We start from the raw sequence: 27,725 nt of genomic DNA, 5'->3' as shown, positions 1-27,725 counted from the left end.
CCTGTGACTGTCTAGCAGCCTTGTTGAACCGGGTAGCACATTGCTCTGTCCTGGAGAGCAGAAATTCCTGGCTGGTACTACAGGGCTTAACCATTAGGGAAACACTGGCTGATCTCAGCTCATACCATACTGACTTTTATTCTGATTCTTTGGCTTACTGATATTTTCGGGTTCATTCTTAGTACCACTTGGTCTCTTAGTTTTCCAAGGTAGAAGATGTGATTGGCCCAGTCAGAGTGTTTGTTTATGCCACCGGTTAGCAACCAATGGGTCAGCCATTTGTGACTAACACAGATTGACTGCTTGAGTCACATATTGGAAACCAATCCTCTTCTGTCATAAAACTACAGCAAACCATAAGCTATGTTCACTCATACCATTGCTTCTAGGAGAGGCTGCGGGCACCGTTGAGGCTCAGCCTGTCACTACAGGTTTTCAATGGACCAGGACAATGAGGAGTGCTGATCCTTGGGTCTGGTGCTCCAGGATAAAAGATAGCATGTTTCCGAAACTTTGTTTAATATGTAAAAAAGATTACCAATAAGAAACACATTTGTGCTCCCACTGGATTACGAATCTGTTTATGGCAGCAGCACAGTGCTTATTCCTCAGGACTTAAACATCTTTTCAAGTTTGTCAGAGTCCATAATATACATGTTTCTTGTAGCTGCAAGGCCATAGTCTATTGTTCTCACTCATGCTCAAGAACTGTAGACAAGCCAGTTGGTGATGGCTTACACCTGTAATCCTAGCTAATCATGAGCTGAGATGGGAGGATTGCAGTTCCAAGTTAGCCTAGGCAGAAAAGTCCCCTTGAGACTCTTATCTCCAATTAACCACTCAAAAGCTGCAAGTGGCATTGTGGCTCAAATGGTAGATCGCTAACCTTGAACACAAAAATGCTTAGGAACAGGCCCTGAGTTCAAGCCCCACAGCTAACACACATGCGCGTGCGCGCGCGCGCGCACACACACACACACACACACACACACACACACACACACACACACAAGAACTGTAGATAAAAGAATCATTTCTGACCCTGAAATCTCTGCCCAGAAGAAACATCCAATTTGGAACTTCTTCCTTATTAGGATCTCCTTTGAGATGCAAAGATAACAGTATCTGCTTTCAGAAAATGTGTGCTGAGGTTCACAGAAGGGAATGCATCTGCCTATCTTATGGCAGAGTAGGAGACTATGGCAAATCAAAATCAAACCTTCATTTCTGAGTCCCTTTTAGGTGATTTAAGATTTATCCTTCTCTCTGGTCAAATGGAAAAATTTAGCAAAGTTATGTAACAAAAATTGTCTAATAGAGAACAATATAGTCCAATTAAACTCAAATTCCACATTTTAATACATCTGAAAAGCTATGGGTATGCTTCAGTAAAGTTAAGATATATTGTGTAATAGGATCCATATTAGATATAAAAACATTAACAGACACTTGGAGCATTTTTAGTTTCTTTAAGGTTTCGTGTACATTACAGTTTTATTCTTGTGGCAAATGTTAAGTTGACAAGAACCATCATATTTTCTTTGAGAAATGGCACATGCTACAGAAAAAGAGAGAAGAAACACTGTGGAAGAGAAAAGAAGAGAGGAGAGCAGAGGAAGGGAGAGGAGGGGAGAAGAGGAAAGAAGGTGAGGAGGGAAGGTAGGGGGAAGAGAAGGGAAGAAAAAGAAGAAGAGAGAGGAGAAGAAAATTTTTGAACGTGGAGTTACATAGCTAAAATTGTTAAGTGATCACCTAAATTCATTCAGCAAGAAAAACAGTAAGCTGGAATGATAGAATATACATTTCTTATTGATCTGTCTCCAGGTTTCATTAATAGCTCTGCCAAAATCTGGGTGAGGACTTGGTGTGGTCGATTTCAGCATTTGTAAAGGAGTCTGTGTCCACATAGATAAAAGGTGAGGATTGTTGCCAAATTGTCCTAAAGACTCAGAACAGATGTATGTATCTTGGCAAAGGGTGTCTAGGGAGGGACTCAGTGAAAAGAAATAAAAGCTGTGGTTTGGTCAGCTGTGGTCTCTGCCCCACCATATAGAAGATTAACATCTCACTATTTCTCAAAGCATAGCAACTAAGTTATTGAAAGCTCTAGGACCCACATCTTCATTCTCTTATTCCAAAAGCATCCCCTCGTATCTGAATTCATGTTTTAGAGCATAGCACAACTAGCATACTAGTTTAACTTCTTTGTTTCTTGTGCAGTGAGTGTAAAGTATCAAGATCCGAGCAAGTCTTAGGAGCATGCATCAGCTTCCCATGACACAGGTCTAGGTCATTCCTGGAAGCTTTAGTGAATTCCAGATACACGTTGACATTTCATCCAAAGAGATTGTAAGAAGAAAGAAGACATGGAAGTCTCTAATGCCTTCCCTATTTATTCTACTAATTACAGTGATAGTGGGGTGATCTTTAGAGAGTTCACACATTTTCTCTGAAATAGTCATTGCTTGTAAACAGTCTCCTCTCTCTTGGGCTTTTGTGGAGGAAATCCCTTTTTCTCTATGGCTGTCTTTCAACAGATGAGTCGAGCTATTACCCAGTGTATTATTAATCTCACAAACTCACCCAGAGGTGTGTGACGCATACCAACAATAGAAACCTACCTAAGGCTTTGCTCTACAAGGATTCCTTATAGACTTAGCTGCAGAAAAAAAGCACCACTATAAATCCTGAAAAGCAGACTGAAAAAAAGACTGACGTTCTATTCCAATTTGCCAAAATTGTTTTTTTAAATCATTTCAACACCAGCATTAAATAAAGAAATATGATAGTCAAAAGATAAAACAGTTTAAATATTTAAAAGTAGGGCAATATATTCATTACAATATGGTTCGCATTTTGCATTTAAAAATATCAAACTTATTTCCTGAGAGAGGTGCTTAATATATCATACTTCCTCCTTCCTATGCATTTTTTTTCTTGCTGATGTATAGCCTGCGTGACTCCACTGGCTTAATCAGTTTTCCTTTTCTTCTTCCTCCCCCTCTTTTCTTTCTTTCCTCCTTTATTTACTTATATTCTTCCTGGCTGGCAAACCTTACTCAGTATTGTTGTCTGGCGTCCATTCTTTCTTTTGTTCTTGACCTTAAAAACTACACATATAATAAGAAGAAATTTCAATTCCCAATCAACAAACTACCTTTTGGAACCCTAGATCTAATTACCTCTGTGGGCCCATCTCATCTGCATAGCCACCTTCAGCTCTTCCACTTACGTGATACAAAAGGTAGAGATGTTACTTCGATTTTTTTTTTTTTTTGTGGTTGTCGTTACAACCATTATCAAACCTGTAACTAGATCCTAGTGGGTACTAGGTTTATGTATGTATTGGAGGTGGGGGTTGTGTGCAAAACTAATTCTAAATTCAAAAATTATTATTTAGCTTCTCCTATTAAAGAAGGAAATATTCCAGAATTTAAGGGGAAAGTTCAACAAAAGTATGCTAGGTCAATGTATTCTGTATAAGAGGAAGGAAAGAGGAAGGAGAGGAATTCATATCAAATCTATCTATCTATCTATCTATCTATCTATCTATCTATCTATCTATCTATCTATCTATCTATCTATCTATCTATCTATCTATGTATCTATCTATCTATCTATCTAGTCTTAAATTTTGTTTTCTTTTTTATATGCTCGTCCAGGGGTTGAATTCAGGGCCTGGGCACTGTCCCTGAACTTTTTGTTTTCTTTCTCAATGCTAGTGCTCTACTATTTGAGCCACAGTTCCATTTCTAGCTTTTTATCTAAGTTGTTAATTGGAGATATATGTCTCAGGTACTTTGCTGCCTGGGCTGGCTTTGAACCGTGATCCTAGATCTCAACTTCCTGAGTAGCTAGGATTACAGATTGGAGCCATGAGTGCCTTGCAATTTTTGTGTTCTTTTTTTAAAAAAAATGTATTTAATGTTGGTTTAATTGGGGGAGGGGAAGGGAAAAAACAAATTGTTTAAATAAGGATACAGGTGGACCCATTGCAACAATGAGATGTATAATACGTTATGTCAAAAAATGAACTTTACAACTTTGGCGGGACGGCGGGGGTAGGGGGAGATGGGAGGGCAGGAATAGGAAGGGGAAATAAAGGGGAAGGCAACACTGCTTGATAAGAAATGCACTCGTTACCTTGCTCATGTAACTGTAACCCCTCTGTACAGTTTTTTCACAAAAAAACTTATTAATAAAAAAAGAAATCAACCACAGGGGGGGAAATGTTGTGGAAACTGGAGGGATCACACGCAAGTTTCACAAAAGTACCTTCAAGAACTTAAGTCATCATTGCAAAGTACTCTGTATAGTACTCAGAAAGTAGAGAGTGACAGTAACTTGGATTCAAATGATCTTTCTGGCAAGTGACATGTTTGAGATGTTTCTGAGGAACCTGACCTTCTCTTCAGGCGCTTCTCCACATAAAGACCATGGCTGAGAAGTGGGCATCACTACTGTGTAACGGGAATGTGGGAGAAGTCCTTAAAAATATAACTCATTGAATGGGAAAGGAAAGAGATCCCAGCCCAGAGGGCCATAAGCAAACAAGTGTCTGCAAAACTCTGTCCTGTTTTCCTTGGGCCCGAGGGCTACTGTCCTATCCATTTCTGGAGACAAACTGTCTCAGACAGCTGATCTATCATTCACCTAACATGAAATTCAACCTTTCAAAGTCTTCTATTCAGTTGTCTATAATATATTCAACACATCAAGAAACCTACTAGGAAGTTGCTGATAATTCATCACCTTAAAGAGAAAAATCAGGTATATCAACTGTCAGCCATGTCCACTTCCGAGCCCCTCCCCAGTGAATCCACAGAATGATTCCACTCATGTTCCTGCTCCATGGATCCACTTTTATTCTTGTGGTTCTGCTAGTTGTGGACATTTGACGCAAATAGAATCATACAGTTTTATATATCCTTTCAAAGGACGTAATAGGAGTTTTTATTGAGAGAGTTAGATTCAAATGCCATTGTAGAAATACAATAGAGAATTCTCCTGTATCCCTTCCCCACCCCACCCTACCCCCTGTTTCCACCAATGGTGGCACTGTGCACCCCTGTACCATAGGATGATAACAAAGCTGGAGTTGATAAAATCCATCCACCTTACTCAGATTTCCCCAGGGTCACTAATACTGATTTATTTGTGTGCACGTACCACATGCTTATTGTAAAATAATGTGACTTGCATGGAGCAGTATCTCAGGCAATATGAAAATGACTTCAAGATTATAAAGGATCTTTGTGGTCTTCTGTGATGATTGTATTTGTTAATCCCTGTTAGACACTAATTTGTCTTCTACTTTTTTATTTTTTGGTGCCAATTCTGGGGCTTGAACTCAGGGCCTGGGTGCTGTTCCTGAGCTGCTTTTGCTCAAGGCTAGAGCTCTACCACTTGTGCCCCAGATCCACTTCCAGCCTTTTGGTAGTTCTAGTGGAGATAAATGTCTCACAGACTTTTCTGCACATGTTGGCTTCCAACTGCGGTCCCCAAATCTCAGCTGGAATTACAAGCATGAGCCACTGATGCCTGGATGTCCTCTAGGTTTGAAAGCTATTTGAAAATGTTATAGAAGCAGAATCAAAATTACTGGACCCTAGCTGGGTATTGGTAGCTCACCTCTGTAATCTTCGGTACTCAGCAGGCTGAGAGCTGAGAATTGTGGTTTGAAGCCAACGTGAGCAGGAAAGTCCATGAGACTCGTATTTCCAAAGCTGGAAGTAAACCTGTGGCTCAAGTGGTAGACTGCTAACCTTGGGCATAAAAAGCTCAAGAACAGCACCCATGCCCTTAGTTCAAGCCTTAGGACTGGCAAGACACACGCACGCACAGACACACACAGACACACACAGATACACACAGACACAGACACAGACACAGACACACACACACACACACACACACACACACACACACACACACACACACGCATGCACATTTCTGGATTAAAACGTTTTTGCTTATCATCCTTGGATATTATCCAGGATGCTTCATGGAGATGTAGCTCTTTCTTCTATTTGTTGCATATTTTTCCATGCTATCTCAGTGCTACAGTTTGTTTGTACATATGCACACTGAAAAACACTTGACCTATTTCAAGTTTGGACTACTATGAATAAAGCTGCTACAAACAGTTCTGAACAATTTTGTGTGTGTGTGAATATACATTTCCACTACGCTGGGATCGATGCCTAAGAATGCCAAGTACTGGGCCACATGGTAATACGTGCAAGTTTCATAAGAAACTGCAAAGCTGTTTTCCAGGGATAGACATACCATTTTATTTTTAAACCCACAATGTGTCAGTGATCCATATTCCTGCATCCTTACTCTTATTTGATGGTAAGACTATTTTTTTTAAATTAGCCATTTTAATCTTTATGTGGTGAGTATGTAGCTTTAGTTACTGGCTTGTTCTCACCTGACATAACCATTTTAGGCTTTAGCTATGCTGTAGCACATATCAGTACTTTGTATATTTTAGGCTTTAGCTATGCTGTAGCATATATCAGTACTTTGTATATTTTTGTCAATGAAACAATATTCTCTACCACATTTTATTCATTCATTCATGGAGTAAATAATAGTGGTAAGGAAGTGGCACTGTAGCTCAAGTGGTAAAGCGCTCTCCTTAAGCTGAAGAGCTGAGGGACAGCGTCCAGGCCCAGAGTTCAAGCCCCATGGCCAACAAAAATTAAAATTAAAAAAATAAAAATAAATAATAGTGGTAAGAAACATGCTGTCTGAATTCCCTTGTATCAAAATGGTATTTATGTAGTACTAGGAACTATGTTAAATGTTTACATGTATTATCTCATCAAATCTTATGATCTAAGGCATGGTATGCCAACTAAGAATTCACACCTTAAATCAAGGCTCACTGAGGAGGATGCATTTAGCTTGGCTACTGGGCTTTCAACTCACGTTATCACATGAGCATTCTACCACTTGAACCACGCTTTCAGACTTTATTTCTTTAGTTATTCTTCAGATGGAGGTTTTGTAATTTTGCCCAGGACCAGACTTACCTCCAGTAAGTCTACCTCCAGTAGCTGATGTTATAGGCATGTATAAGGACTGGCTTGTGTCTTGAGACATAGTCTCCCAACTATTTTTGTGTGAAGGATGGTCCTCAACTGTGATACTCTTAATTCTGCATGTAAACAAAACTTTATTTCCTCCAATCCCCAACAGACTAGTCTATATATTATCTTGCTTTCATTAGATGAATTCATATAGTTGGCATGCTTATTTAAATGAGGTATTTGAATTTGATAGAACTAAGTTATTTCTTAAGTCATTGTTGCCCACAAAGAAATTAACATTCATTAATTCAATACACAAATATTTATTGAAAGCCTTATATGTATTAGCCCTGAAGTAGATACTATGATTCTGAAAGCCTAGTTAACACAAATTCAGCAAAAGTAATGAGTAAATATTTCATTGCACGTTGAAAGCAAAAATTTTGTTGCTAATACTTATTACCTCTGGATCCTAACTAGAGAAATCTAGGGAAAATATTTTATATTTAAGGTACTTCATTAGTGATTTTTAACAGTTTTTTAAAATGTAAGTTAACTATTAAGACTTGTTTTGAAAACACAATTTCCATTAGGCTTGTCAAAGGCATTATAGTATTTCATTTTGCTGGCAAATAATCTGGTAGCTAACCCCCCTGACATATTGGCTTCTTATTGTAAGTTTTGTCCAACCTCATTATGTATAGCTGGAATGCAGATATCGAATGCAATATATCATTAAGTCACTAATAAACTTCAGTCACTCCTTTACTACTTTCTCCCATCCCCCACTGTCAATGAGTAATTTATCTTGCACGGCAATATGCATAAGTTCGCTTCAGAAGAAGGGATATGGCATAATCAGTCACTGTGTGGAATTATAGCCAGCTCCACCATGGAAGAGAACAGATGATTACGATCAATAATCAATCAAAGAACAAGTGACAGTAATCATACATCACCTTCCACGGTGGAATCTTCTCACAAAGCATAATATTTCAAGATCCAATTTCTGGGTAGGTTGGTGCCTTGCCATTGTCTGAAATCTCCCCTTGGTTTGTGATAAGCCTAGGATATGGGGAATCCTTATGCTGGCTTCCATTGTTTTGGAAAGGCTCACATCAATGGGACATCATGCCCGACTGAGAGAAGAAAACAAGAATTCTTTCTGTGATTGCCAGTCCTTATTACTCCTTACACCCCAAGTTGTGAGCACAGGTAAACTTGAGTTGACCATGTCATCCATACTGCATTGCTCATTAAGCCAATGCCTTTTGTGAAAGTTGTTGGTACAATTTTTATAACTAGATGTTGGCAATAATGTCCAGCAAATTATACTGTCCAGTAAAACGGTATGATGCTCATAACATTGGAATTAATTTGGAAAAAATTGTCTGGGAGGCTTATTGGAAAGTGAAAGCTTTTATAAAACATAAAACCAGTCCTCCATTCTATTAAAAACCGAAAAGGATATATTCCACCAAAATCAAGAATTTTCTAAACTCGGTCCTTAGCACTCCTAATATGTACCGGGAAAACACAGATTCCAACTTCTAAAATATCTTATAAACTACCTTAAAATATCTAAAATATCTTAAAAATGCTTTCATAAGAATAAAACAAATTCCAGATTGCAGAATGCCAAATGCTTAGTGATGTGAGAGATTTCATTGCAAAGCCAGAGAGAGCACAGATCTATTGCCATCGATGGGTCTGGAGAGTTCTGTACACTTCCATGAGAAGACAGCTTTAAAATGTTGGGTACCAGTGTCTCACGCCTGTAATTCTAGCTACTTAGGAGGCTGAGATCTGTGGATTGTAGTTCAAAGCAAGCCTGGACTGTAAAATGTCCATGAGATTTTTTATCTTCAATTAACCACCACCAAAACAAAAAGCTATAAGTGGAGCTATGGCTCGAGTGGTAGATCATCAACCCTGAGTGAAAAAGCTAAGGGACAATGCCTAGCCCCTGAGTTCAAGACTAAGTACTGGCACCAACATTAAAAAAAGTCAGGAATGGAAACAAAATGGGGAAGATTGAGTTCAAACCCAAGATCTGACAGAGAGTCCAATGAAGTAGAACAAAACTCCATGATACTTTCAAGTAATAATACAGTTGAGGATTGGAAAACAGAGGAGCATTTGGGAGAAGTGGTGAATTAGAAGCACACAAGGGTCTTGGAGCCAGACTGTAAAGGGCTCACACTCCAGGTGCTCCAAGAGGGGAGACAAAATCGATCAGGTTGGCACTTTAAGAAGTACTTGCCTGTGTAGAGACAAAATGGAGGCCCTGGGACAAGCCGGCTAAGGAGTGAGCAATTGCTCCTACCTCAAATATTTTCATTCAATGCAATTTTTTAACTTTCTCCATTAGAGTGACTTAGAGATACAACACCACAGCAGACATAACTTTGCATAGCTAAAGAGGAATGAATCAATTGCAAGGAAGATACCACTGAATCAATTTTTTAAAATCTTCAGTAAATCTCAAAAGTTTCAATCAAATTAGAACTTTCTTGTTCTTTGGGAAAGATGGCTTTAATTGCGGTGTTCCAGATTTCTGACATGGCTTCCAATCTTGGGGTAGGGCAGGGAAAAGCAAAACCTGCTGTATTATTTGATTTAATCCTATATCTGTATCTTCTTCTAAAATGTACAGAAATTACTCCAGTTCCTTTCATTCCCCAGATAAGCTTCCTTCATTTCAAAACACAATGGCTTTTATTTTATTACTGATTTTGATTCTTTCTGAGTGAATGTTCCCATGTTTTATGAAAGAAGCTTAATTCCCAAGGAAAACAAAACAAATATATTTTTACCGAGTTGATGCTGTTCAAATTTTGTATTGCTGACAATCAGGTCTTTTCACAAAAGCAGATTTGATGACCATTTTCTTCATAGAAGACTGAGATTCAGTGTGGTGCCTCTGTGATTTTAATTGCCCTTAAGGAGATAAAAAGTATCAATAAGAGAACTCTGCAGCCTATTCTCTTAAAAGTGTGGGATCACTGGATTTAATTCTTTTTAAAAAATATATACTAAGTTTCTCCCCAAGTGCTTATCATCAGAAAACTATCTCCATTCTAGAGGACACATACAAACTCAAAACCATAAGTTGCTGTGCTTTTTACTTCAGGAAATAAGTAAAAATAAATAAATGGAATTCTAATAAGTAAATGAATGGAGAAAGTAATATTTAAAACTTTCCTTTGTGATATATTTAGACTTAGGTTACAAAACATAAGCCAGACTGTTGGGAAGAATTAGGAAATTATTAGCTTTCAGAGGGTCTAAAATTAAGCTGTTTTATGGCATGAGATCTCTGGAAACTTAGCTTTTGAAAATTGATATTTTCCATTGAATGTGGGGAAGCAAACACAGTGCCTGTGGAAGCTGTTGCCTGGAGGCAAACACATAGTTAGCGGAAATCCTCTTCCTGGATATAAATATCTCCTAGGATTTGTAACTTGGAGACTTCATATTCTAGGGGAGCCAGCTGCAGTCCACAGCTGTATGCATTTTATACCTCCTATGGCCACCTCATTTTACTAAGTGATACAGGTTTGGAAAACACACACACACACACACACACACACACACACACACACACACACACACACACACACAGAAATAACACACAAAGAAAAAGGCTTGGATTCCTAATCACACAACAAACACAAAGCCTTGGATTCCTAAAGACAATATCATATGGCTTTCATGTGTCTGTCAATAAAAAGTATTTCTTTCAGTCTTGAAAGAAACTGATTGTGACTCATGCCAGTTCTTCAAAGCCAAACAGTGGGCCTACGGGGTTTGGAACATCCCTGACCGCCCTCCCCTCTACCTCTCAAAGCCTTGTGTGCGGCTCTGATCAAATCCATGAATACTCTACAGATATTTCCCATTACCCATGAATGTCAGGATTTTCTGTCTTCTGTTCTTACCTATAGGATTCTCTCTTCTTGCTAACAATGAAAACTGTGTGCTTTCCTCCCAGATTCCATCTGTAAATGAATCAACCCTTGGAAGATCTTCTTAACACAGAACTAAGCAATTCATTCCAACAATTAACCAGCCGGATGTAGCCATGGTTCCCCATCCCCAGGAGACCATAGGAGGCCCAAACCCAGCATGGGCCTTTGCCTCTTTCTCTTTCTCTCTCCCTCTCCCCCCTCCCTTTTTCTGTTTGTCTATCTTACACACATATGCACATAAAGGAACAATAATACACATATTCATTAGCTCAATTCTTCAGTGTATTCATGTTCCAAAATGGCATGTCCATGATAAATATATGTGTGTTTGTTATATAAATTGTATATTATTTTTAATGATTTTTTATTGGTTAAAACAACTAAATTTCTTTCCCCCCCTCTGGTGGTGCTGCTATTTGAATTTATGATGTTGTGTTTGATAGGAAGATAACCACATCTTCATCTCTTTTTATTTTAATTAATTATTTATTTATTTCCTTTTGCTGTAAAGATGATGTACAAGGGGTTACAGTTACATAGGTCAGGTAATGAGTACACTTCTTTCTGAACAGTGTCACTTCTTCCCTCATTTTCTCCCAATTTTTCCCTCCCAGTCCCCCTCCCCTGCAAGCTGTATATATAGTTCATTCCCACCATAGTATCTGCTGACTACCACTGCTGAATTAGCTCACCCTTTGTCCCATTTCTTTGCTTCCCCTCCCCCTCCCCAAATAAGCTAAAGTTATATACAAGACAAAAGGTACAGAAATAAATAAAAACAGGGAGAAAATAGGCAAAACAGAAAAAAAAATCACAAAAAGTAAAATGGAAAACCTTTTGTTTCCATTTCTTGGAGTCCATTTCGATAAGCCATGTTTTATATGGTCATATGCGCATAGCTATTGAGCCCTTGTCATCCTCTCCTACGAATATCCTCCTTCGGTCTCACTGTGTGAATGTTTCTAGTCCTGTTTAATTTATTATGTCCAAGTGTGAATTTCTTTTGTCTTTTACCATCCATTGTATCTACTTTTAGATTACGGGCACAATCTAATTACTATGCATGAGGGAAACCATGCAACCTATGCTGCTTTGGGTCTGGCCTACTTCACTTAATATAATTTAGTTATTTTTCAAATAGAGGCTTTAGTTTCTTCACAGGGCTGTCCTTCGACAATGATCCTCCAGATCTCCACTTCTCAGTGGACAGGCTGAGGTTTACACACTTGAGCTACCATATGTATTCTCACAAATAATGATTTTTAGAAATTCTGGTTCATTTAGGAACAAATCCGTGGGAATCCCCAGTAGTTTTAGTCACAGACCATCATCAGTTCTTAAGACGGGCCTGTACGTTCTTCTGGTTCTTTTCCTATGATGCTCACAGACATTGTGTTGATCATAGTGGGATTCTTTTTTTTTTTTTTTTTAAATCAGAGCCACACTGGGGTTTATTCATTTTCTTTAACTGTACACCCTAGGAAGCGAATGTTGCTTTGGACTTTAAAACTGTATCATTCCTTTTTATGTGATATTGCATTTTCTTTTTTAAAGGTCATTCAATTTTAGTGGCATTAAGGCATTTGCCTTCAAAGTATGGTGACTTCTCCTTTTCTAAGAGCTCACAATGGTTAGACAGATTCAATATCATTCCATTACTGGAGAGAAACGGGTGTGCTCTGACTTCAAACATGAAATTACTTTATAACGAGTTGATAATAAAAGAGTTAGACAATATTGAAAGACAATCCTCAATCTTAAGGAGAGCCTATTGGGAATTAATGATTTATTAAGGCTACCTTCCTTACCCCTCCCCCATATTACCTCATCTAGGCCAATGGTTCTGTCATAGCCAACTTAATGTCTTTCAGCGCCTAACACAGGGCATTGTTCAATGGAATGGAATTCATGTTGAATGCAAAGTTAGTTTTAAATAAGTGAAATAACCTAGAAAATACATCATGTGACAAAACTGTATAGAGATGAAAGGACATTAAAGAAAAGGAGGAGCTGCAATCTACTTCTTACCTTACCATCTAAGACGGTAGTCATATATTTAGACATTATTGAGCAGTAGCATGCAAAGTGCCATGAAATGGTGAGAAAGTTGTGAACTACAATAGCCCCGGAGTCTACCTTAGGTCAGAGTCAGATCTCACATCCAGACTTCCAGGAGGTATAGAGTTTGAATCAGCAGAGTGGAAGAGAAAGATATAAGTGAATCTATGCAGTTAAGAGACAATATGGCTGCATGAAGAATAAGAATGCTACCATTGATGGTAAAGAACAGATTCACAGGGTGAGAAGAACTACAAGATCAGGTTCTCTAGAAGGCATGTTGACCTTTCACTGAGGAGCCTTGAATGCCAACCCTGAACATCAAGACTCAATCTTACGCCGCTGATATATAATAATATACATTTTTAGAGGTAAAGTTCTCATTTAGGTTGTCTTTGTGAACTATGTGAGAAATAGTCACATTCTTCTACAAATAGTGTGGAAGATTGTTTTTAAATGAGAAACCATAATTGGTGTGAGTGTGTGAGTATGTGTGTGTGTGTGAGAGAGAGAGACAGACTGAGAGACAGATCAAGACAAAAACAGACAGATGAGAGCCACAGGAAGACTCAGACTCAGTCAAAGCAAGGATTTTAAGACAAATCCTAGGATTATTGAGGGAAGAAAGTTCCAAGGCTTCTCATTTTAGGAATAAAAAAAAAGCAAAACAAAACAATGATGGAGAAGTGTAGTCTTGAAATTTGGAGAACTTTTTGATTTTTTTAAATGTTGTAGAGTCAAGTACACCTCTTGATGAGTTGGGTCTCATCATTCTGCTCCACTTTGTCTCCTTCAAGCACAGATCATCAAAAGTTGGAGAGGGCAGAAATCCACAAATCTGTTACCTCTTCTCCTAGAGTTGCATTATTGCCACACATTCTCTACTCTCAGTTTTCTGAAACACAAAATGAGGCTTTATCAAGTAGTCCTCCTATGACCCTGCCAGCCCTATGCATTGTACAGAAAGAATTAATTTATTAAATTAAACCTATCATTCTGATTTCATCCTTTGCTTTAGATGTGTTAGTCTTATACTCACAATGAAATTACTTACCAGGGGATTCAGAAACACTTGGTGAATTGAATTTGTTTTTATGCTAATGTGTGTCCCACTGTTTTAATAAGATGAAAATTATGAGTAAGATGGCAAGTTAAAAACAGGGAGTGGTAACTCTCATGACTGTAATCCTAAGAGGCTAAAGCTAAGGAGCATAGTTTAAAGCCCTCCCAGGCAGGAAAGTTCATGGAATTCTTATGTCCATTTAAGCCAGAAATGGATCTGGGACTCAAATGGTTGAGTGCTAGTAAAAAAAACTAAGAGACAGTATCCAGTCCCCAGTACCCCAGTACAAGCCCCAGTACTGGGCATGCACATGTGCGACAGACAGACACAGACACAGACACAGACACAGACACAGACACAGACACACACACACACACACACACAGACACACACACACACACACAGACGTTGGTGGGTAATGAGAGATGGAGGAACTTGATATTAAAATGGTAGAAACAAAATGAGATGAAGGTAGAAAAGGTAAAAGTTGAATGTCAGAACTCCTAAAAGTCTTTTACCAGTAACAGTTTTCACATAGATTGAACAGTAATCTGAAGAAAGTAGAATGTTTGTCTCATCTTCTTGCTGTTGACATCAGAATCTACTTTGGCTTGCTCATTAAGTTTCACTTCAGACATCCTATATTTTCCCATTACCCTTAACTCTATTTTTATGTGCTGTTTTTCTTTGTCAGAGGATGAGCTGTTCATGTCTCTGAAGTATACATGTGGTTCCCCTGACCACAAAATGAAGAAAAATATTGGTATTAAAGTGTGGCTAAGATCCAAATCAAACTCTAATCTTGTTTATATCTGAACACACCTCCTGACCACTATAATTTCTTTACCCACATGTAAGCTGTGCTCTGTAGATTATTACTCATCATTTGATTTGATTTTCATTAAAATTACTCTATTGCTTGTTTAAATGAAAATAAATTAGTGACATCTTTCTGAGTCACATTCAGGATATCTCTGGAGATTATAGTCAGATATTTCTGTTATAAGAGGATGCTCTGGTGCTTTAATTTTGTTGTCGTTAAAATGATTATCTGTCATGAGCTTGGCATCAACTTTCATTTTCATATTTCTTAAAAGTTCTTCTTTTCTTTTGATATATTTGTTCTTGTAAGCTGTTAGATATTGTGACTTTGGCTGAGACCTTTGCCAAGGAAAGATATTGAACAAGGGGCAAGATTGATGGGAAAGATTGCAGGGAAAGATGGTCCTAGCAACACTGAAGTTTTGGAGTTGATGATGTAATCTCCCAGATATTAGAGAAGGTGTCAGATCAACCTACACCAGAAACATGCTTTCCTGTTCTGGAAGTCAGTGAAAGGCTTGATCTTATTTGGTCCCCATAGGCTGATCCAGTAAGCTGAGCAGAGAAAGTCCCCATTCTCTGAAATGACAGGAAGATGGCTTTAGGAGATGTGCCCATGCAATGTGTTGTACAAGTGGAGAAGCCAAGAGGGAAGCTGAAATTATTTCTAATGCAGTGTCTTCCCACCATTCCCAGCCACCTCACTCCAAATTCATTCTTCTTCAAGTACCATATGGCCTTCTCCTTCTGCTCTACTGAGCAAGAGCAAGCGGGCTCAGAGCTGTGAAGATAATTTTAATTAAATGTCCTCATTATCCTCAGAACTGTTGGTGATCTTTTTAGTGCCAAAATAATAATAGTCTTAATATGATGATGATGGTGATAATAATAGTAATTGACTTGGGTGGGTTAAAATATTTAAGGTCCATTTTCTACAATGGTGGGATAGAGCTTTTATGATCTCGAGGCAAGAAAATGTAAATTCTACTCCTACTTCTATGTGCTGACACTGATACCTTTGAAATGTGATTCCTTTTTTGTCTTTGAGTGCTTTTGGAGAACCAAGGGCATGGGCAGATGAGTGCAATAGTCCTTTCTAGCCTCAATATTTTCTAAAGTTTTGGTTTGGTTTCATATGTGTGACAGTGGATTTTCCTTGGTCTTAATCCTCACTTAGTAGCCAGGATTTAGCCTTTCATCTTTGACCTTCTTGGTAAATGCTGCCAGCAGCTCTCAATGTGTGACCTTGTCCCCTTCACAGTTTATAAGTGAACCTGTGGCTTTGATCTTGTACCCAGACCCTCTGGTCAGCTGCCATCCAGTACTGTACTATGAGACTGGTTTACATGTCTCATGGATTCTTTTATATCTGAAAAGGTAGATATACTTTTTCATTATATAGCTGAATTTTCATACTCATTTTAATAGTACCATTATACCAAAAATAAGGATATATTACTATGTTCAAGTAGCCCCTGGAGAAAAAGTGAAAGAAAATGCATAGTTCCCATGAGGGAGTGATTCAACTCTCATCTTTGAAGCAACCTGTGAAATGAGCAAACTCAAAAAAATGTTTACTTCAGGGCTGGGAAGGTGGCTCAGTGGTAGAGCGCTTGCCTTGCATGCCTGAGGCCCTAGGTTCGATTCCTCAGCACCACATAAGCAAAAAAAGAAAAGCTGGAAGTGCCGCTGTGGCTCAAGTGGTAGAGCGCTAGCTTTGAGCTGAAGAGCTGAGGGACAGTGCCCAGGCCCAGAGTTCAGGCCCTACGACTGGACCCCCCCCCCAAAAAAAATGTTTATTTCAATAGAATTCAGTCAAAAATATTGAATGAATAAGTGAATATAAATGTTTAACAAGGGCACACTTAGAGTTCATGTTGAAGTCCAGGGACATGTTTTTGTTCTTATTTGTTCAGTGGGGTTCTGCTTTAGAATGAATGCAAAAATACCACATGAAGCAAAGATGTCCCATGATAGTTCATCTTCCTCTGGGAGTGAACAAGCACCTCAGCAAGCTAAGTCTGGCCACATTACCTCCAGCATCTGTTATTGTTAGTTTTCTTGCTAGTGGCCATTCTAACTGGGGTGAAGTGATATCTCAAGGTTGTTTTGCTTTTCATTTCTTTTATGGCCAGAGATGTTGAATATTTCTTCATGTGTCTATTAGGCATTCTTACTTCTTCTGAAAAGGCTTTTTTAAGTCTTTAGCCCATTTATTAATTCACACAGTGAGAACAAAGGAGGAAATTCTTAGGAGAGGATCACAAGGGCTCAATCACATAAAATGATGTTTATTGAAATGAAATTCAAGAAATTGAAATAAGAGTTTTTTTTTAAATTTGACTCTGTGTTTTACCCCCTTCATTGCGGTTTTAAATTGCTGAAACCTTTTGTCTTGTCTGTAATTTATCTGTTTGGGGGAAGGCATGGTGGGGGAGAACAGAAATGCTGGGACAAAGGGTGAACTAATGCAGCAGTGTCACCAGACACTATGTTGAAAATGGACTATGCAACTTGTGGGAGATTGGGAGAGAAAAAAACTGAGAAAATGATGATGGGTTGACACTGTTCAAAAAGAAATGTTCTTACTACCTGACTTATGCAAATGTAACCCCTCTGTATATCACCTTTACAACAAAATTTTTTAAAAAGAAAATGAATCCAATATTGCCCAAATAAGAATATTTTCATGACTAGAAGCAATGTGTTTTAAGGTTTGAATTACATTTTAAAATAAAAAAAATACATCAGCAGACATGATCTAAATTCAACCACACACCCGACATATGGCGCCATAAAGTTAGTCACTTCTACTGTGAGATCACAGACATTACAGAGCATGTTTCAAAAATGAATTAGGAAACATTGTAATGAATTGAGATTAGAGTACAGTTTGGAATCCATGATCGAAAACACCATGGACAATTAAAAAGCATCTAGAATAAGGATTCCAATTTGTTATAGAGACATGAATTGAAGATGTAAGTGTTTATCCTGGAGAAGTAACACAGAGATCTGATAAATACCATTAGATGCTTAAGTCTTGTCAAGAATCTATTGAGCTTACTGACTTGTAGTTATAGGAATCAAACCTACAGTATAAGGAGACCAAGAGACACATTTCATATCCATCTGAGGAGTTCATTGGTCAGATTTGTTAGAAGGAGGAGTGGACTCACTGGGAAGGCAGAGTTCTTTGTGAGATGAGAGGATCCCAGAGTCATATATATTGTTCTAAAGTTCTTTCCTGAAGTGGTACTAAAAAATGTAAAAGAAACAGATGGTGCTGACTGCATTCTGATGCATGATATTACCACGTCAAAAGAAAATCAGTAGATAACTATTAATGAAATATTCTATATTATCTGCTTTCTACCAAGTGTTCACAAATCAGCTTATATTTTATACATCTTCCTCACCTCACTTTGGAGTAGCAGCATGTCAAGTCTAACAAGAGTGGCCTCCTGCTGGCTTATGCTGACGTGGGCAGGATGGTTTTGGAATAAGAAATGATCAGACAACCTTTGATTGCCATGCTTCAAGAAATACTCATATTTGGGTAACACCGGAACAGAATAGGGACAGTTTTCCAGCAAAAGTTTTTCCAGGTCAGATTGTAAAGTTAGGGTGATGGCGTGTGTGTGTGTGTGTGGTGAGGTGTGGTGTGGTGTGGTGTGGTGTGTGTGTGTGTGTGTGTGTGTGTGTGTGTGTGTGTGTGTGTGTGTGTGTGTGTGTGTGTATTTTAGCTCAAGGCTAGCACCCTGCTACTTGATCCACAGTTCCACTTCATGATTTCTTGGTGTATAATAAGAAGTAAGGGTCTCCTGGACTTTCCTGCCTAGACCAGCTTTGAACTGTGATACTCAGTGCTCACGCTCTCCTGAGTAGCTAGGATGAGAGGTGTGAGCTACCAGGGTCCGGCTTCAGCAGATACTTTTTTAATCTCACAGAGGAAGTTGAACTATTACAGGACACCTTTACTCTATGCTCTACTCTTCTACTAATTCTGCAACAGAGTCCCATGGCCTCTGTCCTACACCAAAAAGGGCAGTGTTTAATCAGCCTCATCCTGGCCCTGGAGCTTGAATTCCTTGGGAGATGATTTTTGGCAACTCTGTCTATATGACCTGCCAGCGAGAGCTTCTGCAGTGGCTACAAATTGAAATCTTTAGCAGTGACTTTTTCAAAAATAAACTTTTATAGATCACAGAATTTGATGAGTGCCATAAATGTTTTGCCAAAGAAAATTTGATAAAAATTTCAGACTTCCAGCAGCTGGGTTACCCCTTAACGCATACATATTTTGGAGTCTATGAATCTTTAATTAATAAAACTGGCCACAACCGTAGATGATTCTGTTTCTTATGAAGGCTTTCATTTGATTCTCTTGTCTGGGTGTTGTGGAGGTGAAGGACAGGAAAGGACAAGGGAAAAAAGAGATATGTATTCTCTCTTTGCTTAAAATACCTTTCAGCAACGAGAGTCTAGCATTATTTTCTCCCTTGTTTATTTTGCCAAATCGTTTTTTTCTCTCTTGACTCTGGGAGGATATCTGTGCTGTCACTGGCTTTTCCCTGAAGTTCTCACCTTGTCGTGCTGGGGAAAGAGCACCTGGTGATAACTAAATTGAAGCACTGAATGTTTTGACACCAGCCAAGGAATAGGCAGGTCATTTGGTCTATTTTTAATGTCATCCCATTGGCATTTCTTTCCCACTATTTTTTTTTTTATCTTGTGGCACCACAAGATGCTTTCTCCATGCTGTCTGCTTCCTGTGGTGCTAAATGCCAATGATCATACAGGTCACATTTTATATCAAGAACAATTGGCTCAGCATGCTGGGACTTTAGTTTACTCCCCTAGATCTTGCTCTCTTCTGCTCTTCTATGCACATCAAGGTGTTAGACCAGAAAAAGAAAATGAAAACTTATGGGGATTTTAGTCCATGTGCACCAAGTCTGCAGTGTCATGTAGAAGACACAGCACACACACACACACACACACACACACACACACACACACACACACACACACACACACACACACGGTATTAAATGTTCTCTCCAAAATATATGAACGGCAATCTTTATTCTTTTGGATTGACTGAATATTGTGTGGAAAAAAGGTAACATCTTGGTAAAAGGTAACAGATGTCTTCTTGTACTTGAATTATGACCATTACAATCTTCCATAAACCTAATGAAGATGAAGTTATTGAGAGTGAAAGTGTACCATGTTATGCCGTGTTGTTACCACCACTACTCAGAGGGGCCACAAAACAAATCAGGAACTCTTGTAAGCATGCTTAGCTGTATACAGGTGTGTGATAAATAAAGAACTGGAAATTTCAAAGAATGAGATAACACATCAAGTCTGCAGATAAGATAATGTTGTATTACATGGGGGAAGCAAAGACCTGTTTCAAAGACCTGTCATTTTATACCTGGAAAGAATGGCCTTGGAGGATTTAGGTTATCGGTATCTGAGATGTTCAGTTGGTTGGAAGCCACTCCCTATAGACTGGGAGAATGTAGAGGGCTGAGGTCAATTCCTGACCTTGCCTTCCTAGATCTAGGAATCGCTTTCTGTGTCAGTAGAACTAAGATGAACTACTGAAGAGTCAGGACACATTACTTCCTTGGTACTTGTCCATAGTGAGACCCAGAAGTGGTAAATGGGTATTTCTCTTGGTTTCTCACTCCTGTGTCTATGAATGGCAGTATGAGTCTTTCAAATGATCTCAACAGTCTCAAAACAGCTGACTTCCCTCATGGTTGACATCCTAGTACTTTCATTATGTGAAGTATGAATAAAATGCTCAGTATCACCATTGATAATAGTTATCCATTGGACAGTGTTGCGTGAACATTGAACAAAACAGTTCCCATGAAGCCAGACTATGGTACAAATTCATATATCTTTATCCATCTCTCTCTCTCTCTCTCTCTCTCTCTCTCTCTCTCTCTATATATATATATATATATATATATGCATATATACATATATGTGTGTATATTTTGGGGTATGTGGTCTCAAGGAATTATTATAAATTATAATAATATTCATGTTTAGAAAAAGGATTATTTCTTATTGCACCATGAATAACTCCATAGGAGTACTATTTGTATCTTGAAACCCTGGACCTTGTATTTTCTAACTTTCTTTCTGAGCAATGGACGCCCATATTCTTTCGTCAAGTGAGGTATTCCAGAAAAGAATAAGGTAACTCTTTGTTCTGCACTTGCACATCCTGAGTTCATTTGCATACACTTTCTGACATCAGTGGTTGTGTATAATAAAACATTTCCAATTGTATATTAGGTTGAATGAAGTCTGGAGTTTAAAAGTTAAGTAAATATCACCTTGTGGCTGTCATTTAAATGTCCAACAAACATTACTTTTTTTCTACCATGTATATAAGTAGAAGAATTTATTATGTCCTCTAAGGGATTTCTAAGAAAGCAACACAAAATGATTCCTACCTTCCCAGGTTTGGGGGAAGTCTTTCCAAATGCACACATAAAAACATGAAGGTATATGCCATAGGAAATCACATCAGAGAGCTGCAGAGGTTGTCTGAATATAAAATAAGTTTATATGAAAAATTATCTGAGATGCTAAGTTAAGATAGAGGAGAGGTTAGAATGCGTAAATGCTTTGGAGCTTGCTTATATCTCAGAAATAACACAGTGGAAAGCAGCCATGCCCAGGGTAAATAAAGTACCTGGTTAAATAAAGCACCTTTCCTTTCTCAGACTACACCTCCATCCGACTGTCCTGAGGTTGGTGAATGTATCAGATCAATTCTCACTGCCCTGCATGGTAACAGGGTGCAAAGATCTTAATGTTGTACCAGACATGGACACCATCTGTGTCCCATCCCTCATTCCCCTCCCCCCCCCAAAAGGGAGACATTAGAACTCAGAAGGTACGTGTCTTGTTTACATTTATAAAATAACTCATCAAAATTAATTTAAAATTGATAAAAATTATAAAGCTAAGGGCAGAAACCCAGTATCTTGAACCCTTGTGTCACAAGCTCTTTCTACCATATCATTCAGTTGGCTCTTGAGTTATTGTGTGGCCAATTCTGTGAAACTACCAAGTACATAGGAACTATGTGTAACTTGAGAAAGAAAGAACCCCACCCACCCAAGTTGTTTCTACCAAATTGCTCATAGTGGTTACAATTCAGAAGTCAGTTGGGACATGGGCAGCTAGAAGAGATGTATTCAAAGACTATATCTCTTCACCTTGTCCAGTAAGTCATATCATTCTGTTGGACAGGTTAACTAAGATGCCTTAGATGAATCATTGAACTTCAAGTTTTTCATCAATATACTAATTGAACGTAGAATCCTTATAAAGAAATACTAACAAGTCATTGGCTATAACCTTGACCCTGATTTGTGAGTAGGGGGTTGCTGTGGGGGAAGGGAGAATATATTCTCTTGGCCAAATTAGCCAGCTAGTTTGCTACAAACTTGGGGGCTGGCATTCATCCCTGTAATACTATATTTTATTTGGATGTATTTCATTATTCTTAATCTTGTAAGTGAAGATGTTACTGCCCTGCCTTGCTCATGGAATTATTACAAATTTAGGATGACAAGAAAAGAACAAGTTCGAAGATTGTTGCTAGATATATATTTAATTTTAGCCAACATATTCCATTTCTTTATTTACTTGAGTGCATGGCTTCTCCCAACACTTTTTTTTACTGAGCATATACTCATATAGATTTATTAGGAACACTGGGTGATACAAATATAAATTCTACCTTGCAGGATATGAAAGGTTCAGGTGTTCAAAATCATGTACATAAATAACTGATATACCATAAGATGATCGATTAAGCCTCTTGGAAGACCAGTGAAAGAAATATTTACTCTTAACTGCAAACTTTATAGGCTTCAGAGGTAAAATGAAAGTTTTCAGAAACTGTTGACTATGGAATGTTGAAAATAAAGGGAAGGATATTTTAAATTGAATGACTAACATACATAGAGAAGCAAAGGCAGGGATACCGAAGAGATCTGTGTGTGGTGATAGAAAATTTAACCATTCCTACTTAAATAGACGTTTGCAAATAGTAAATTTTATAGATTTTTTTCCATTGAAATAATCTCAGACACCACCTGTCAAAACTGCCACGTTCATGTTTCTGTTCTAATCAAACTTCATTTATGCAAACAAGCAATAGGCTAGACTTGGCCTTCAAAGTATAACTTAATAGAATTGGGTATTAGAACAGGAGTAGTTTAGAAAGTCTGATGTAGATAGCCTTGTACTTGCTATCTTAATTTAATATCTTGTTATTAGTTTTACTTTTCTGTAAATATATCAATGCCAACATAACCAATGTCTTTCCTTTCCACACATTGAGGAATTGTCTGGAAGACAGCATAGATACTCTGGTGATCACTAGGGCTGGTCTTTACCTTTATCAACATCAGTGTGTCAGGTTGGAGACAAATGCTTACATCAGCTGTAGGTAAGTCTATCTCCATTGAAAGTGGGGATTTACTAAACAAGGGAAAAGGAACATTTTTGTTTTTGTTTTTTTCCTGCGAGTTTGTATCTCCCCAAGTTTTTGGAAGGGTGAGCCAAAGCTGTTTTTATTTCACAGAGGAAACTTCTACAAAGGGGAGCAGCTGAGGCCCCAAAGTGGTTTTCCTTTCATAGCTGGACTAGTGGGGTGAAAAAGCATGAATGAAAAGGCTAGGAATCTGCCAGGTGCTGGTGGCTCACATCTGTAGTCCTGGCTACTTAGGAGGATGAACCTGGCGATCTTGGTTCAAAGCTATCCCAAGCAGGAAAGCCTGACACACTTACCTTCAATTAACCACCATAAAGGTGGAAATGGACCTGTGGCTCAAGTGGTAGAGTGTTTTCCTGTAGCAAAAAAAAGAAAAAACAAAAAAACAGAAAACTGAGGGACAGTGGATAGTGGTGCACTCACCCACACGCCTGCGCGTGTACACACACACACACACACACACACACACACACACACACACACACACACACACACACACACACACACACACACACACTCCTCTCAGAATCTCCAGTCTGGTCTTGGCCAGCCTTGGCAGATGCTCTGGAATATTTTAAATGACATTGCAACAAATGCTTTCACCGTTAGATGGACTATTTGCAGTCTTAACATTCTGTCCAATTTTCCCATTTGCTGCTAAGATGCAAATAATTTGATTAACATGCAAACAATGAAGTGACTGGTTCTAAATAACGACTTATTTCTATTGGATAGTGAAAAATATATTTGGACAGAGCTCCTAGAAAGTTTTTGAACATATCCCTCTCTCACATAAATTAACATTTGGATGTGGAAGTCCTTGCACTGTGTTCCCATGAGCTGTATTTCCCCATTGATTTTAGGAAATCGCTATTTAGCATGCAGACAAACAGGGAGGAAAGAAATCAGATACAGACAGATGCCAGTGGCTCATGACTGTAATCCTAGCTACTCAGAAAACTGAGTTCTGAGGATTGTAGTTTGAAGCCAGGCTGGGCAGAAAAGTCCACTAGACTCTCCAATAAACTACTCAGAAAAAGCCAGAAATGGTGCTGCGGCTCAAATGGTAGAGTGCTAGTCTTGAGCATAAAGAGACTCAGAGACAGTACCCAGGCCCTGAGTTCAAGTCCCAGAACCGAGAGAAAAAAAAGAAAAAAAGAAGCAAAAAACCTATTAGATACAATGTGCAGAGATTTCTGACAGTTTATTTCAAATGTGGTTTTCAATGATGTGAAACCACACAGTGTTTGATGCTTCCCAGGGTGTTTCGGGATGACTGTGTAAATGGAAATGGGTTTGAGCCATGATACATCCTGTCAGCACCAGCAGCCAGCATTCAGCTCCTCGTGTCCACTGTGACTAGTGTCATACAGTATTCTTGAGGAAGAGGAAGAGGAAATTCTGACATAGATTCATTCCATTGAAAGATCTTTTCTCAACAGCTCTAGCAAGTTCCTTTCCTCAAAAGCAATATTTCTATCGTCACATTCCTCCCCAGCCCCCAACTCCAGGATGCTTCTCTGCTTAGGCACACAGCTTCTACGCATAGCACATTTTGTATTTGTAAGTGATTTTATTCCTCCTATAATCTTGTCTTGGAACTTCCTTGCTAAGTCTTGGAAAAGGTCTTCATAGCTTGTTGTCCATTGAGGGGACCTAAATTTATCTGCTGATTTCTGTGCTCCCTTTCCTGCCACCCCTCCTAGTGTGAATACCTGGGCATTAGATATCTAAGGTGGACAGTCACACTCTAGGATATTTATTTTAATGTCTCATTCAAACTTTGACTGATAGCATCTTCTTTTTGATCTAATGTTTTTGTTAACACAGAGTTACATCTTTGACCATGTGCATTGCCTGATATTTAAAATAAAAAAAATGATGGTTTACACAGGTGACATTTATCTTATAATGTCTGTCTATTCCAGGTGCAGCTCCTGTCCTTTAGAGATTATCACATTTAATCTCCATCTCCTTATGCTTTATGTGTGATTACAATTCCCCTTCTGTAGAGGAAAGAAGAGCTGAAATATAGACAACTCAACAGACCAAGTCATAAACCACACAACAGCAGAACCAAAATCTTTATTCACTCAGCCTAACTCTAGTGTTTTCTATGCTTAAATGGAGATGCTCTGGCCCCTGATATCCAAATTACTTAGAGCCCCCAAGCACTTACTACAAGTGTCCCTTCTTCTCTTGCCTTCTACCGCAGTAGAGACATGCTCAATAGTAAAGATTACAGTATGAACACTACATATTTCATGAGTTTGTACTGATGTTCATCAAATATATAGATAGGGAAGAAGGGGCATGTACCCATGCAGACAAAATTTAAATAATTTGTGTAGATATGCTCTTTTTTTTCAATGAAGTGGGTCCCCATTCTCTGCTTCTCAAGTGGAGCTTCTAAAAAGTGAAGGGTAGGGCTGCGAAGGTAGCTCAATGGTAGAGTGCTTGCCTTGCATGTATGAGGTCCTGGGTTTGATTTCTCAGCATCACATACGCAGTAAAGCTAGAAGTGGCAATGTGGTTCTAGTGGTAGAGTGCTAGCCTTGAGCTGAATTGCTGAGGGACAGCACCCAGGCCCAGAGTTCAGGCTCCATGACTGACAAAAAAAAGTGAAGGGTAAAAGGAGCAGGAAAAGAGTCACCTTATGGGGAGAAATCTGACCATAGCACACGTCAGCCAAGTGGTCTGGGTGGTCACCCATTGTGGGAGATTTGTGAAGAGTATGAACTTTGCACATGGCGAGAAGAGAATGGCACTCCTGGGATGTTCTTCCCCCAAACCTGAAAACCCAAGACAATCTTGAGAAACTTATCAGAGAAGTGTCAGTTGAGAAATACACTCACTACAGAATACCCAAGTTTCAGTTTCCTACACTGGCACAATTATCTACATGAAATGACTGAGAAACTGTCACTGGCACAAAAGGCCTAAGGAGACCTGAGGCTGAAATTAAATGTGCGATCCATAAGCAGGAAAAGGATATTAAATAATAAGTCATAACAAAACATAGACTTTAATAACAACATATCAAAACTGGTTATTTGGGAGAAAAAGTATCATACTAATGTAAATAACAAGGAAGCTAGGTGCACAGTATATTAGAAACTCTGAATTACCTTTACAAATCTTGTAATGCTAAAACTATTCTAAGATAAGGAAGTTTATTTTCTTTTACAATTAGTAAATGATATAGATAATCTGGAATAAGAGGTATTGATGCAGGAGTTAGGGACAAATATATTATGTCATTGTGAATAAAATGTTTCTCCTTTTGAAATTCAGAAATAGTTCTGCTGTGTGCAGCATAAAACAAGGTCAGAGGAAAGGATGCTTGAAACTGTCCAACAAGGAGAGAATGTGGTCAGTAGCAAAAGTACTAGAACTTTGTGCCAATGACGAAGGTCACAGCTGAGCAGACACACCGAGGACTTGGCAAGAGTATTCTCCTAATTGAAATGTCATCTCTGTTGGGTACGATCTATGTATGAAGGCTCAGAACAGAAAAAAAAAGGCGGTGAGGTGGCATGATACCTCTGAAATATTAATAGTGACAATGAACTTCAACTTGACAATGAAGTGGATAGAAATGCATTTAGAAGAGGATACAGGAAATGAAGAAGAGACAAGCAAACCTCAGTGCAGTTCTCCCACAGATTACTATAGTGATAAAATTACCTTTGAGGAAGTAATCCGTGAGTCACCAAGGGTGCTCCCAAAACATAGGAATTAGCAAGGTCACAAGCACTTATGTTGATTAGACAATGATTCAGAAGTCCAAAGGGGAAAATGATGTTTGACTAAATTTGTGGTCATAAGAATGATCATTTTCTTTAGCTGGCTTGGGACACTGAAAGAAGATACTAAAATCCATAAAATGATGAAGTAGATGAAAGTATGAGTGGTTACATGCTCTTGCTTTAGAGCAGCCCTCCCTCCATACTTTCATCACTGAAGATGATCGAAGAGACACTGAAAATGGCGAGACAGTCCTCTTTTGTGATTTGTGTGTGGGTGAGATATATACCAGTAGGCAGAACCATCTATTCCAATGCCTAATTTTCAGAGAAAGCTTCTATTTTCCTCTCATTTCATAAACCTTTACATCATGAAGTTTGGAGAATTGGGGATTGGATTCATAGGATTCTGATACATGTAAGAGAAAAGGATATGAAACTGTTCTGTGCTGAATTTGTAGATATCAAAGCCTCCAGGCTCAGAGAAAT

At 38.5% G+C, this 27,725-nt stretch overlaps 1 protein-coding gene and 1 long non-coding RNA gene across 3 annotated transcripts in view; both read left to right on the top strand.

The window, feature by feature from the left end:
* Positions 1 to 27,725, top strand: part of Dcc (DCC netrin 1 receptor) — a 1,013,564-nt gene that overhangs the window by 169,577 nt on the left and 816,262 nt on the right. The window lies entirely within an intron of this gene.
* On the top strand, positions 1,852 to 25,729 carry LOC138831986 (uncharacterized). The gene is made up of 3 exons (XR_011373475.1): positions 1,852 to 1,916; positions 23,338 to 23,445; positions 25,419 to 25,729. It is a non-coding gene; the product is annotated as an uncharacterized lncRNA (long non-coding RNA).

Source organism: Dipodomys merriami, unplaced genomic scaffold (genome assembly GCF_024711535.1).
Source record: "Dipodomys merriami isolate MVZ:Mamm:240054 unplaced genomic scaffold, mDipMer1.0.p SCAF_2, whole genome shotgun sequence".
In the NCBI taxonomy this organism is placed as follows: Eukaryota; Metazoa; Chordata; class Mammalia; order Rodentia; family Heteromyidae; genus Dipodomys; species Dipodomys merriami.
This window is presented reverse-complemented; position numbering and strand designations above follow the sequence as displayed.